The sequence below is a fragment of the Rhamphochromis longiceps genome, linkage group LG13, assembly GCF_057381845.1.
Source record: "Rhamphochromis longiceps isolate RC_006_pf linkage group LG13, R_longiceps_female_GT1.1, whole genome shotgun sequence".
NCBI classification, from domain to species: Eukaryota; Metazoa; Chordata; class Actinopteri; order Cichliformes; family Cichlidae; genus Rhamphochromis; species Rhamphochromis longiceps.
Genome location: NC_140569.1, coordinates 17749112 through 17761279, shown reverse-complemented (window position 1 = coordinate 17761279; position 12168 = coordinate 17749112). Strand labels below are relative to the sequence as shown.

At 40.9% G+C, this 12168-nt stretch overlaps 1 protein-coding gene across 2 annotated transcripts in view; it reads left to right on the top strand.

The window, feature by feature from the left end:
- The first annotated feature begins 1733 nt into the window (after nucleotides 1–1733).
- The window catches only part of marchf8 (membrane-associated ring finger (C3HC4) 8), a 94906-nt gene continuing 84471 nt past the window's right edge, over nucleotides 1734–12168 (top strand). Inside the window, exon 1 of one of the 2 annotated variants that reach the window (XM_085428102.1) lies at nucleotides 1734–1901. The gene's annotated coding sequence lies outside the window, so the exon portion shown is untranslated. The remainder of the gene's footprint in view (nucleotides 1902–12168) is intronic. The other variant, XM_085428101.1, reaches the window with a different exon arrangement.

Sequence of the window (12168 nt, the reverse complement as noted above, 5' to 3'; positions counted from 1 at the left end):
TTCGAAAGAAATTCTAGCTGCTTCCAAAAAAGACTGTTAGGGCTGGGTATACAATTCTCTCTCTGGCTCTGTTCTCCCTTTTGTTAAAGAGCTCTGTTTTCATCCTGTAAATGTGTTTCTTTCTTTTTTGTATCAACAGGACAGCTGTGCTTCACTCGCCTGCTTCTCTGCCCACTTAATACAAAAGCCATGGCCCAATCCTCCCTACCACACTGCAAGACGGCCTGTATCTCTCTGACGCAGAGACACACGCATGATGGTTTGGCAGACTCGTTTCTGAGGTGCCCACTTTGTCCAGACAGAGCACAGAAGCGCTGTTGTCCCACCCCAAGGACAGAGCGTCAGACTGCGCATCAGTAATAAGGCTGAATACAATGAAAGGCTTCACAGAGATAGAGCTCAGGCTTTGAGTCAACAGAGGATACGTTCCCTTCTTTAACAACTGAGTCTCTCCCAACATACTGCACTGGGAGTGAGGGGCTCTCTTGGCGTGGAGTTACAGCACAAGCAGGGATTTACTTGAGCTGGAAGTGTCACGATACACAACCAGACATTTATAATCTGAAAACTTCTTTACTTGAGTATATTAGAACAATGTGACAAACTAGAGCATTTTTAATTAAAAAAGTTGTAGTCATCACTTTATGTGATGTCATTTAAAATAAGAAATGTCTAATCGTTTCTTTCTGATAGAGTGTTAAGTAAGATGTGTGTAGTTTGGTGTAGCTACAGATGGGGGGAAACAGGGAGCCTAACTCTGTCTAAAGCGAACAAAATCCACCTAGCAGCACATCTGTAATTAACATGTGGCATGTTGCCTGGTAAATTGGTACAAATATGTGTCCTTGACTGCCCCTTTCTTAGTCACGATATGTAATTTCCCAGAGTTGGTTGCACGAGTCAAGAATATATTACAGATCTTCATGATGACTCCAATAAAATGGATGTATTTTTTTAACCTCATTGTTTTGTACGAGGCAAACAGGAACGATATAAGCTGATGGTGCTTCAACTTCTATGATAATGCAACTTAAATTTAGTTTTTGGCCACTTGAGAGAACAGCTGTTGTGGTCATGTGTGCATCAGCTGATGAACCACAGATTCCAGAAGGAAATTATTATTATTTTGGCTCCTTGGCTGTTGAGCCTTTGTTAGACTTTTTCATGACCCTGTGATGTTCCAAGCACCATTCTTGAGCCACTTCTGCCTTTTGTGCCCTTTGACAACCGTTTTTTACAGAGCATCTGTCACTCACTGATAAATTTCTCGGAAGCCCCTCCCAAAGCCACTCAATTCAGTGGTTCAAACTTTAGACACAGCAGTGCTGGTATCGCCCTTTTGGCACTGGCAGGGTAGCTTTTATAGTGAAAATGCATAGAAATGCAGAGGTATACTTTTCACCTGCTACTTTCTGTCTGCTTGCCCATCATTTTATGGGCTGCTGCAGATTTTCTTTAAAACTGCTGCTCGACACTAAAGCAAAATGTTAAAGGCCATAATTTGAATATTTGTGGGCTTCTCACTGTGAGTAACACCCTTAAAATTACACAGGGAACCATTTGTCGCATAAAATACTGATTATGGCACCTTTTAATTATCACTTATTGTTATTCACTATCACTATAATCACTACGGTGGGGTCATTTTCCACCTCACTGCCATCACGATCATCAAAAGCTATCATGGTCACCTTCATCACCACATCATCATCATCATCGCCATCCTCCTCTCCTCGGCAGTGCACAGCCCTCAGTCAGTTCGCCCGCGTGCGCCGCCTGTCCTTTAAATTAATTATTTCTTGCATTTTGTTTCCACTCCATCTTAACGCGGAAGTCGGTGACGCACCACTACAAACAGCTGCTCAGCGGGGGCAATGAAATAAACAACGCGTCGACATTCGGTGAGTGTTTTCTTCGCGTGTGTCTTTACGACGTTCAACGAGCAACGTTCGCTGCGATGCAGTTATGTGTACGTCCACGCTGAGGAGGCTCCAGCGTGTCCGCTGCGCCTCTCGCTTTATTAAATCCGACCTGAGGCGGCTGGAGGGGGTCGCTCGGACGTGCCTCTGAACTGTGCTGGGATGATAGCGTGAGAATTTGCTGCTTTTTCTTTTTTTCCCTTTTATTTTGTTTTTTTGTTTTTATATTGACTGCTGTTGAAGCCGACACTCTGTTCCTCACGACGGTCACTCGTAGCCTGCTGTGATTAAGGTATGAAAATCCAGTTTAATGTGAGCGAGTGCGCTCTGCAGCAAAAAGAGGGTGAGAGAGAGAGAAAGGGAAAACAGCGGCAGAGTGTTTGTGTCAGCTCAGATGCCTGTTATTAATTATTGTCTCGTTGTTTTGTGCATTCAGCGTGTGTGTGTGACTCGATGTAGGAAGACGTAATGTTGCCCGAGCAAGCCTTTTGTTAGTTTTCCCGGATCCCTCAACGCGCTCCCACAATTCCACAATTTGCTGCTGGAATGCGATGAGACTCCGGATGATGAAGAAAGAATTTATCGGTGTTCGATACCGCTAAAAACCCATCTTAGGGTTTTGCTGTCAGTGCTGTGCCTTCTGGATTACTCAGAAAGCAGCGGAGTCCTGTCCTGACTTTACCGGATCAATGCTGATTTGGATGTTAATGTTCAAAAATCGGCGTGGTGTGATCTTAGCAGCTCGCTGTGGCTCGGAGAGCATCTCGTATTCTCTGTAGGTCCTACGAGGCGCACTGCCCAGCCGGGTGTCGCCTTATGAACCATATTAAAGCCAGAAGCAGCGCCCTGCATCGCTGCGCGCTTTTCAGATCAGTGTCACCAGTGATTCTGGTTTCTTGCCTTCAGCTTGACGTCAACAACAATACATCTGCGCAGTAACGTGGAAAATATGAATTGAACTTTATTTATTTATTTCTTAAATGGTAAGGCTTTAATGTTGACATCAAACCCACTGATCACTTTATTGCCACAGTGGCTCTCACATTACACTCTGTCCTCTCATTGGCTGCAGGATCAGCTTTCTCCAGTTGTTTCCATCATCACCCCCGTCATGACGCGTGCTGCTCTGCTGTACAGTTCCTGCTTGTGTGTTACAGTTTGTTCAGAGCTTTTAAACATGCAGTAAAGCACTCTAGTGTACTTTAAAGCCTTCTGTTCTCCCTTCATCCTCGTGGTGTGTGCTTTGCCAAATGGGAGGGCAAGCCCTTCACTCATGTTCAATTTGAGGTAACACATCTCAGCTTCGTGTCAAAGACCGGTTCTTTTGATGCCATCTGTGCTGCGGTGTTGGATTTTTCTGTGGTTTGGGGTTATTGTTAGGTTAATGCTGGGGAAAGGGGAAGAACCGGCTGGGTGTCTGTGTCATACATTATTGTAGGCTTGGGTTATTTCTTTGCTGAGAGCTTGTTGTGATGACGAGCCTCGTCGTGCTGCTGGTATGTGTAGTATGCATACATAAACGTTCTGATAACTAAATGCTAATTTTGTCTGTAATCCTATTCTTCACATTGTATTGTGTTTTTTCTTGTGATTTTTGACAGGGAGTGTTTGAAGAGAAGCGACAGATGGTGATCTTTGTAGGCAAGCAGTCTGAGTTTAATTTAGTTTTTAATTTATGCTCAACAGAAAAATCTGAAATTAGAAAAAGGAAATTGGGAATATGGGAATTTTCTGTAGCTAAAAAGGTGATTTTTTTTTCCTCCCATGAGTTTTCCTACTGAGTACGTATGCCTTACAACAAGGAAATCATATCATTTTATGCCTACTTTCTCTTATCTTTTTCTTGTCCAGACGTTTGATACCCAGTGTGTTGTCTACACTTGTTCCAGCATATTATTTTCCACATGAAGTCTACATTATGACCACATTACGCAGAAAGACGGCCTTCCCCTCTCCGTCTACTTTCCATTTCTTGACTTCTTTCGCGACCGGCTGGCTGTGTGTCCTCCACAATGACGACTGAACAATCATTCTGCAGTCATGAAATTTTATCTATTCGAGAGCTGGCGCTGCACGAAGCTGTCAGCAGACTCTGTCGTCCCGCTAGAACCGAGTGCTGATGGAAATGAGAAAGTAAGGCTGTAATTATGATTCCGAACAGGAGGAGGAAGAGGGCATCTGAGGCTGTCGCTGCCTTCCAAATCCCATAATTTAACTTTTTTATTTTTCAACTTAAAGTAGTTAGTGCAGCTGCCTTTACTAATTCAGTTCATTTTTATTTGTGTAGTGCCAATTTCCAACAAATCTTAATCATAGAGCGCTTCACTTTGGAGCATGAAGAGCTTATGCCTTTAATATGTTGTAAAGGGAAGACCACAGACTTCCTATGAGAATGTTAACAGGAAGAAACCTTCCGCAGAACAGGCTCAGGATGGGCGGCCATCTGTTGAGCTGAAGGGAACACTTGCGCGATGCATCTTCTGTGTAGGGGCCCGTGGGTCAGAATGACCACAGAGCCGTGCTGGCGTGAGTTAATTAATAATGGAAGGACTTCCTGATATTGTGTTTTGCATGTCTTGGGAGATGGCATACTAAATAGCACGAGTATAGGTACTGGAACACTGTCTGTTAAGCTGCTAAACTGCGAGGGAAGGAGCCTGCAGTCTTAATGGACTGTGCCATTGTGTGCTTGCAAATTAGCTTGTACTTTACGTCTTCAGAGATGGGCTCTGAGGAAAGTAATTGGAGGGCGGAAAGAATTGCAATCAAAAGTATCTGAAGGCTTCGATAGTAGCTTTCTGCCAGTTCACTGCCGTCATTGTTTGATACAATTGGTTGCGATGGAGAAATGTGCCTCCCACGGTATTTTACAATATGGAACAGAGGATCCGTTTGACAGGCTCCATTGTGGCGTTGTACAGCAGTTTCAATCAAATTCAATTTAACAACAGGCAAAAACATTTTGACTCGCAGAAGAGTTTCAGCTGAAAAAAAAGAAAGGGGAAAAAAAAAAGGTTTTACTTTTGATTCATCCGCTAGTTCACATCTTTGTTTTGACAAATTACTTTACGGGAACAGGAGCAGATGTCTCTTCTTACTAAAAACATAGAGCTTGTTTGCGCATAATTTAGCCTAAGAACAGATATAGAAAAAAAATTGTTTTTGGTTGTTATTTATTGCTTTTTCTGTCTTCCATAAACTACAAAAAATTCACATAATCAATTGACCTGTCATATTTTCAGTAATTGGTCTATAAAGTAATCGATTACTATTCTGAATTTATTAAAAAAAAATGCTATTTTTATACTAACAAGAAAGCAGTCGGCGCACTTCCTGTTTTGTTGCCCTACATTAACTTTGTGCTAATGGAGAACCACACTGCTTTATTAGTAATTTTAAACCCCAAATATCCAAATAATTTCTCTTTTACGTTTTTTTTTTAATGTGCTGAATTCCTGTTTTTATGTCTTGTTGTAAAATGGCATCTGCATACATGCTTTGCATCTCTATGTTAGCTGCTCCCAGTCTCCTCACTCTCTGCGTGCTTAATCTGTAAAATAATATTGATTGAAATGTGCTAAGAGACAGGAAATGGATCCAGCCAACAAAAAAAAAGTCTTCGTACATATTTGTCTTCCGGTTTTGCAGGAGAATGTGCGTGTGTTATTCAGGATGTGGGTTTTTCCTGGACTCTGGTGCTTGCTAGGAAGCTGTGATTGTGTCCGTGATTAACCTCCCTTTGAGAGACTTTCAGTTTAGCAAGTTTTACTTTTCTTAATTGGCCGTAGACTGTGAACAAATTAAAATTATCCTAACAGTATTATGGCCATATGGCAGCTGGAACTGTACTGCGAGGTTTCCAGTGTAATTTGTATGGCTGGTTCATGCTGCTTCTGTTATCTGATTCTGGATATACAATTATAGGTATATGTCCCTCGCTAGTCGTCTTGTATGGCTGAACTGTAACATAATAACATAATAAAGGTATCACATTATGCTGGCCGGGATTGGGTTATTGTTTCCCTGAGGTCGGACTTCGTCTGCAGGGAATAAAAGCATTGATTTAGTCTAATGACTTCCTTTCTTGGGATGATGTCATGCACCTATGTGAATCAGACCACACTGGGGTAATGCTTATGGCGGCATAGGTAATACAGCAACATTGGCATTTGTAATGATATTTTGGTCAGATTTTAAGTGGCCTTCTTCACTCTGACTTTGTGTGTGTTGACCAGGCGCAATGAAGTTGTAATGCCTCTGATGAAACGGGGTAGTGTTCGACAGCTGCTATACATCAGCCGAGGAGAGGTGCTGGCTCAGCTGAACGGACCGTGGGATGGCACTGCTGCAGTTAGTGGGCTATGGTTGATGATGTCATTAGGGCTTTCACAGACTCCCAAGGTGTCTGTCTGCTGGTGGCAGCCAACCAAGAATAAGGAAAGGGGAAGGAGACTGATTGTTTTCTCCCCCCATTGTAGATTGACTAATCTGCCACAGTGTAAACATGATACCTGCTATCCTGTCAGCCTAACAGACACACATTTAACATCTTATTAATTTATGCTGAAATGATAACCGTGCTCTCAGAGATAACCAAATAATCACGAGTCCCCCACCAAATAAAAGAGCTATATCAGCTCAATAACCTATATGTCCTGAGCTGTAATGATAAAGTCACCATCACAATGTTTGTTTGATGACAGCAGATTTTTAAACACAAAAGCTTGCAGAACATGTTGCTGTAGATAAGATTGTAAGTTGTTTTTTTATGTCTGCTATAACACAACACAGCTGTTATGATGGCTTCTTTGACGTGGTGACGGCCACTTTGGAGCCAACTTCATTTAGTGTAAACACACACACACACACAAGGAAGTTTAGGCCTAAGGCTGTTTTTATTTCTCTAATTTGTGCCTCTAATTTGCATCTCCTGCCCATAAACCAGAAAACAGCCTCGTTAGACTATGTTAAAGAATTTTTCAATTCTTAAAGTGCTTCTGAAACCCAGCAAGGACAGCAGGCTCCCAGACAAATGATGGTGGGAGCAGTACTCCTGCCGTTGTTTTTATCCATACATTTTAGTTATTCACAATGATAAAACTTGCCACCCTTCACGGTTTCTATGGTATAATATCCTGTCACACTGTACCATGACAGGAATTTAATTAGAAGTGTTCCTAAATTTAAAAAAAAAATTACATGAACGCTGTTACACCTGAGATAATAAAATAAAGCTTTGGTTGGGCTATAACAAAATAATTTATGATGCAGTTATGTCAGCTGTCATATTTAATTGACTTTGCTTTTAAAATGACGCCGCAAAGCGAGGCTGTCTTGATTTGCTAACTGCTTGTAGCCTTGACTCATTAAATCTCTTCAACCTGCTCTGTCAGTGTTTTTTCGTTTCAGTTAAAAATTGCAAAACTGTCACATCAAACTTGTCGTTGGAGCATTTTTTCACATCTGGGTCACAAGCAAACCCTTTTCCCTACTCTCTGTCTACACTGTGTTCAGATTCAAAGGTTAAAAAAAAGCAAACGCCAGTGTTTGTCCACACAAAAAACAGGAAATGATGAGACGAGCAATAAAGGGTCTGACCTATAAGCAGCTTTTATAATGACATCAGGTGATGTTAAACTCATTTTACATCGTGGGCCACATGCAGCCCAACATTTTTACATGGTAAAATGAGTTTAATGGCATAATTTAATACAGCCCACTTAGATGTGTCGCAGCTCTTTACTTTAACAGAATCATTTAAAGTAAAATAACATTTGATTTGTCAATTGGTTTGTTTACCACAGTTTCATTAGTTAGTACCAGCTGTCTTTAAGTGCTAACATTGTATTGTGAAACCCTTTTAATTTAGTGAGCAGTAAATCTTTCCTCCATATTGTATTTAATTAGATTCCTGAAAGCCACTCAGCCATCCATTTCAATTAGTTTTGCTGTAGTAAAAAGTCCACTTGCAGAAACTTGTTTGATGGGTGATTCATCATAGCAACCGTGCTTTCCAGATTAATTTTTGTCAAAACTTCAGCTTTGGTCATGCACATGCTGATTTCAGAAGTGTTTGTCTTCTAGCCCACTCATGTGGTGATGATAGCCTGACAGATTTGATGTCCACATTAGGGGTGCAGGGGTCAAAATAAGTTTGAGTTGTTTGTCCTTGACATGAATAATAAATAAATAAATTCAAATAAAAACTATTTTAGTAACACCAAAAGTTCTAATCGTCTCTTGGTGTCTAAATAGGCTGGATAAAGTGGGCCTGGAATTCTCTTTTCTAACGTCATAGTTTAATTCTTGGACTGTATTAAAGTAGCTTTGCATGATTTTACAGTTCAGAATAATCCACATTTATTTTATGTTGGGCTTTGGTGTAGCCCCTTAGTTTATTCACCTGTCTGAAATGAGCCCTTATAGGTCCTCTTCCTTTAGGCCAAATTCCTTTTTATTGGCTCTCCTTTGCAAACAGCAGGTGCACTCGCAGTTAAAGCCGTGTGCCTGAGGTGACCATATTAAGGATGGTCACTCTCCTACAGAGCTAAGACTGGAAAAGAATCGGCTGAAACTGAGTGGTTAGAGCTTTTGGGTCACAGGGATTACTTTCACATATGCGCTAATCAAATTATTGAAAACACAAGCACCCAAAATTGCAACTCTATAAATGTGGTACAAAATAAGGTTCTCCTTTAACTTTCCGGCAGTGCATTTTAAAATCTAGCACACAACAACATGATGACACCGCTTAAGCCAAACCACAGTTTGCCCATCCACAGTGTACGATATAGTCTACCTGTGATAGGCCAACACTGGGAAATATTGCATATGGCTGTCTGTAATTTTACATGAACTGGTTTATCCCAAATGTTCATGTTACTTAACAAAACTTTCTAGCTGGCAGTTATGTTTTCAAACCATAAAATATACAGAAAGAACTGGCATTTAAGAAAAAAAAAAAGGAAAAACATGATATGCTAAATTATGTGTGACCTTTTAAGAAAAATGTTGCTCTTTCTGTCAGACTTACTGGCATTATGCAGTAGCGGTATGACCTGTAGGCATCTCATCACAGTTTCTATATTTGTTTGTTTCTGGACTTACTTTGGGGGAAACAAGGTAATTGGCGCGAGCAGCAGCAGCAGCAGCCACTGTGGCTGGACACACAAAACCGTTTTGATGTCACTGTACAGGGAGTGCAGAATTATTAGGCAAGTTGTATTTTTGAGGAATAATTTTATTATTGAACAACAACCATGTTCTCAATGAACCCAAAAAACTCATTAATATCAAAGCTAAATGTTTTTGGAAGTAGTTTTTAGTTTGTTTTTAGTTTTAGCTATTTTAGGGGGATATCTGTGTGTGCAGGTGACTATTACTGTGCATAATTATTGGGCAACTTAACAAAAAACAAATATATACCCATTTCAATTATTTATTTTTACCAGTGACACCAGTATAACATCTCCACATTCACAAATATACGTTTCTGACATTCAAAAACAAAACAAAAACAAATCAGCGACCAATATAGCCACCTTTCTTTGCAAGGACACTCAAAAGCCTGCCATCCATGGATTCTGTCAGTGTTTTGATCTGTTCACCATCAACATTGCGTGCAGCAGCAACCACAGCCTCCCAGACACTGTTCAGAGAGGTGTACTGTTTTCCCTCCTTGTAAATCTCACATTTGATGATGGACCACAGGTTCTCAATGGGGTTCAGATCAGGTGAACAAGGAGGCCATGTCATTAGTTTTTCTTCTTTTATACCCTTTCTTGCCAGCCACGCTGTGGAGTACTTGGACGCGTGTGATGGAGCATTGTCCTGCATGAAAATCATGTTTTTCTTGAAGGATGCAGACTTCTTCCTGTACCACTGCTTGAAGGTGTCTTCCAGAAACTGGCAGTAGGACTGGGAGTTGAGCTTGACTCCATCCTCAACCCGAAAAGGCCCCACAAGCTCATCTTTGATGATACCAGCCCAAACCAGTACTCCACCTCCACCTTGCTGGCGTCTGAGTCGGACTGGAGCTCTCTGCCCTTTACCAATCCAGCCACGGGCCCATCCATCTGGCCCATCAAGACTCACTCTCATTTCATCAGTCCATAAAACCTTAGAAAAACCAGTCTTGAGATATTTCTTGGCCCAGTCTTGACGTTTCAGCTTGTGTGTCTTGTTCAGTGGTGGTCGTCTTTCAGCCTTTCTTACCTTGGCCATGTCTCTGAGTATTGCACACCTTGTGCTTTTGGGCACTCCAGTCATGTTGCAGCTCTGAAATATGGCCAAACTGGTGGCAAGTGGCATCTTGGCAGCTGCACGCTTGACTTTTCTCAGTTCATGGGCAGTTATTTTGCGCCTTGGTTTTTCCACACGCTTCTTGCGACCCTGTTGACTATTTTGAATGAAACGCTTGATTGTTCGATGATCACGCTTCAGAAGCTTTGCAATTTTGAGACTGCTGCATCCCTCTGCAAGATATCTCACTATTTTTGACTTTTCTGAGCCTGTCAAGTCCTTCTTTTGACCCATTTTGCCAAAGGAAAGGACGTTGCCTAATAATTATGCACACCTGATATAGGGTGTTGATGTCATTAGACCACACCCCTTCTCATTACAGGGATGCACATCACCTAATATGCTTAATTGGTAGTAGGCTTTCGAGCCTATACAGCTCGGAGTAAGACAACATGCATGAAGAGGATGTGGACAAAATACTCATTTGCCTAATAATTCTGCACTCCCTGTATTTAAGAACTCCGACTGTGATGTAATGTCTGGGAAATGATGTGCGGAATTTTGGGTTTTCCTGTACAATTAACCTGACTGTAAACAGCACGGATATATCCTCAGCTGCTTTTAATATCGAGGTGGAATGAGCCAGAGCCGTCATTTCATCATGAATATCAATGAGGTTTTCTCACTAATGACTTTTCAACTGTTTGCCGTTGCTGGTGGTGTTTGCATTGCATTTTTCATTAAGCATATTCAGACTTACATCTCATTACAATACATCCATGTTAGAGACGTTCTCCGGTTACAGCAGCAGAAATAATTCCAGCCCAAATCCCCTCCCTGCTTAAGAGCACCCCACATTTATTTGATCACGATAATTCAATCCTGACTGTGTTGCAGTTATTAATAGTGATTTAAATAATGAATTCAGCCTGCTATAGCTTGTATAAATGAGCTTTGCTAGATATTGTGAGATGTATTATGTTCAAATTAGGTGTTCAAGCAACAGAAGAGTTTATTAAACAAATAGAATTCAGCTGAACGAATGCAGATGTTGATACGGGCATGATCTGTGACATCGTTTAACCGTTTCTTGCAGCAATAAGCTTCTTTTTTCTTGACAAGCATAATGTGTTCTTAAGATGTTGTTTTGTCAGAGCTCAGCTGCTGATATTCCCAGGAATGTGCTTTTCGTAGCTTTGTTAACCACCCCAGAGGAGCTGTTATGGTTTTGTTGATAGTGTCACATGGGTCAAACTAAGAAGCCAAGGTTGGGTTATTTTGCAGCCCTGATTACCCCAATTACAGAAGGATGATGGGTGGATGGTGCAGGTTGTTTTGTCAAACTGTCCTGACATTTTCATTTGTTCTTTTTTTTTTTTTTTTTTTTTTTTACTGAAATGGAAAACTAGGAAGATGAGCTTTGACTGCATGAGGACATGTTTTAAAAGGTTTTCTGATAAATAAGCCGTTCTCTATGTGTGGACGATGTCTCACTGCCACAAAAATGTATGATTTTCTTTCCTTTAAAAAAAAAAAAGAAAGGTATCTAACCCAGCAGAAACAGTTTTTTACTTTTCAATGTTTCCAGATGTTCCTGTCTCCACACAAATAGTTGTGAAGTCTGTTTTGAAAAATGTGAAAAGGTGTTGTCTTTTAGTTTTTATCACATAGAATGACATTGAATTGTTTTTGCGAATTTGAATTTGCCAAACGATGACCTTTACGGGATAAAAGAAAAAAGGCTTCAAAGCAAAGGTTTGTTCAGTATAAAGTAACAAGTTTTTTCATTCGAAGTTTTTCTTGTTGTTGTTGTTTGTCTATTTTAAGGACTTTCATCCATTCTTCCTGCAAATTGCTTGTAGTTTTGTGACATTTTTGGCCTTCGTGCACGGACTGCTCTTTTGAAGTGTATTCAAAGGTTTTTCTATGATGATGATGATTAGGTTCAGGGCTGTGAGGGCGATGGCAAACCTTCAACACGAGCCTCTTGAGTTGGCCCATTTTCTGT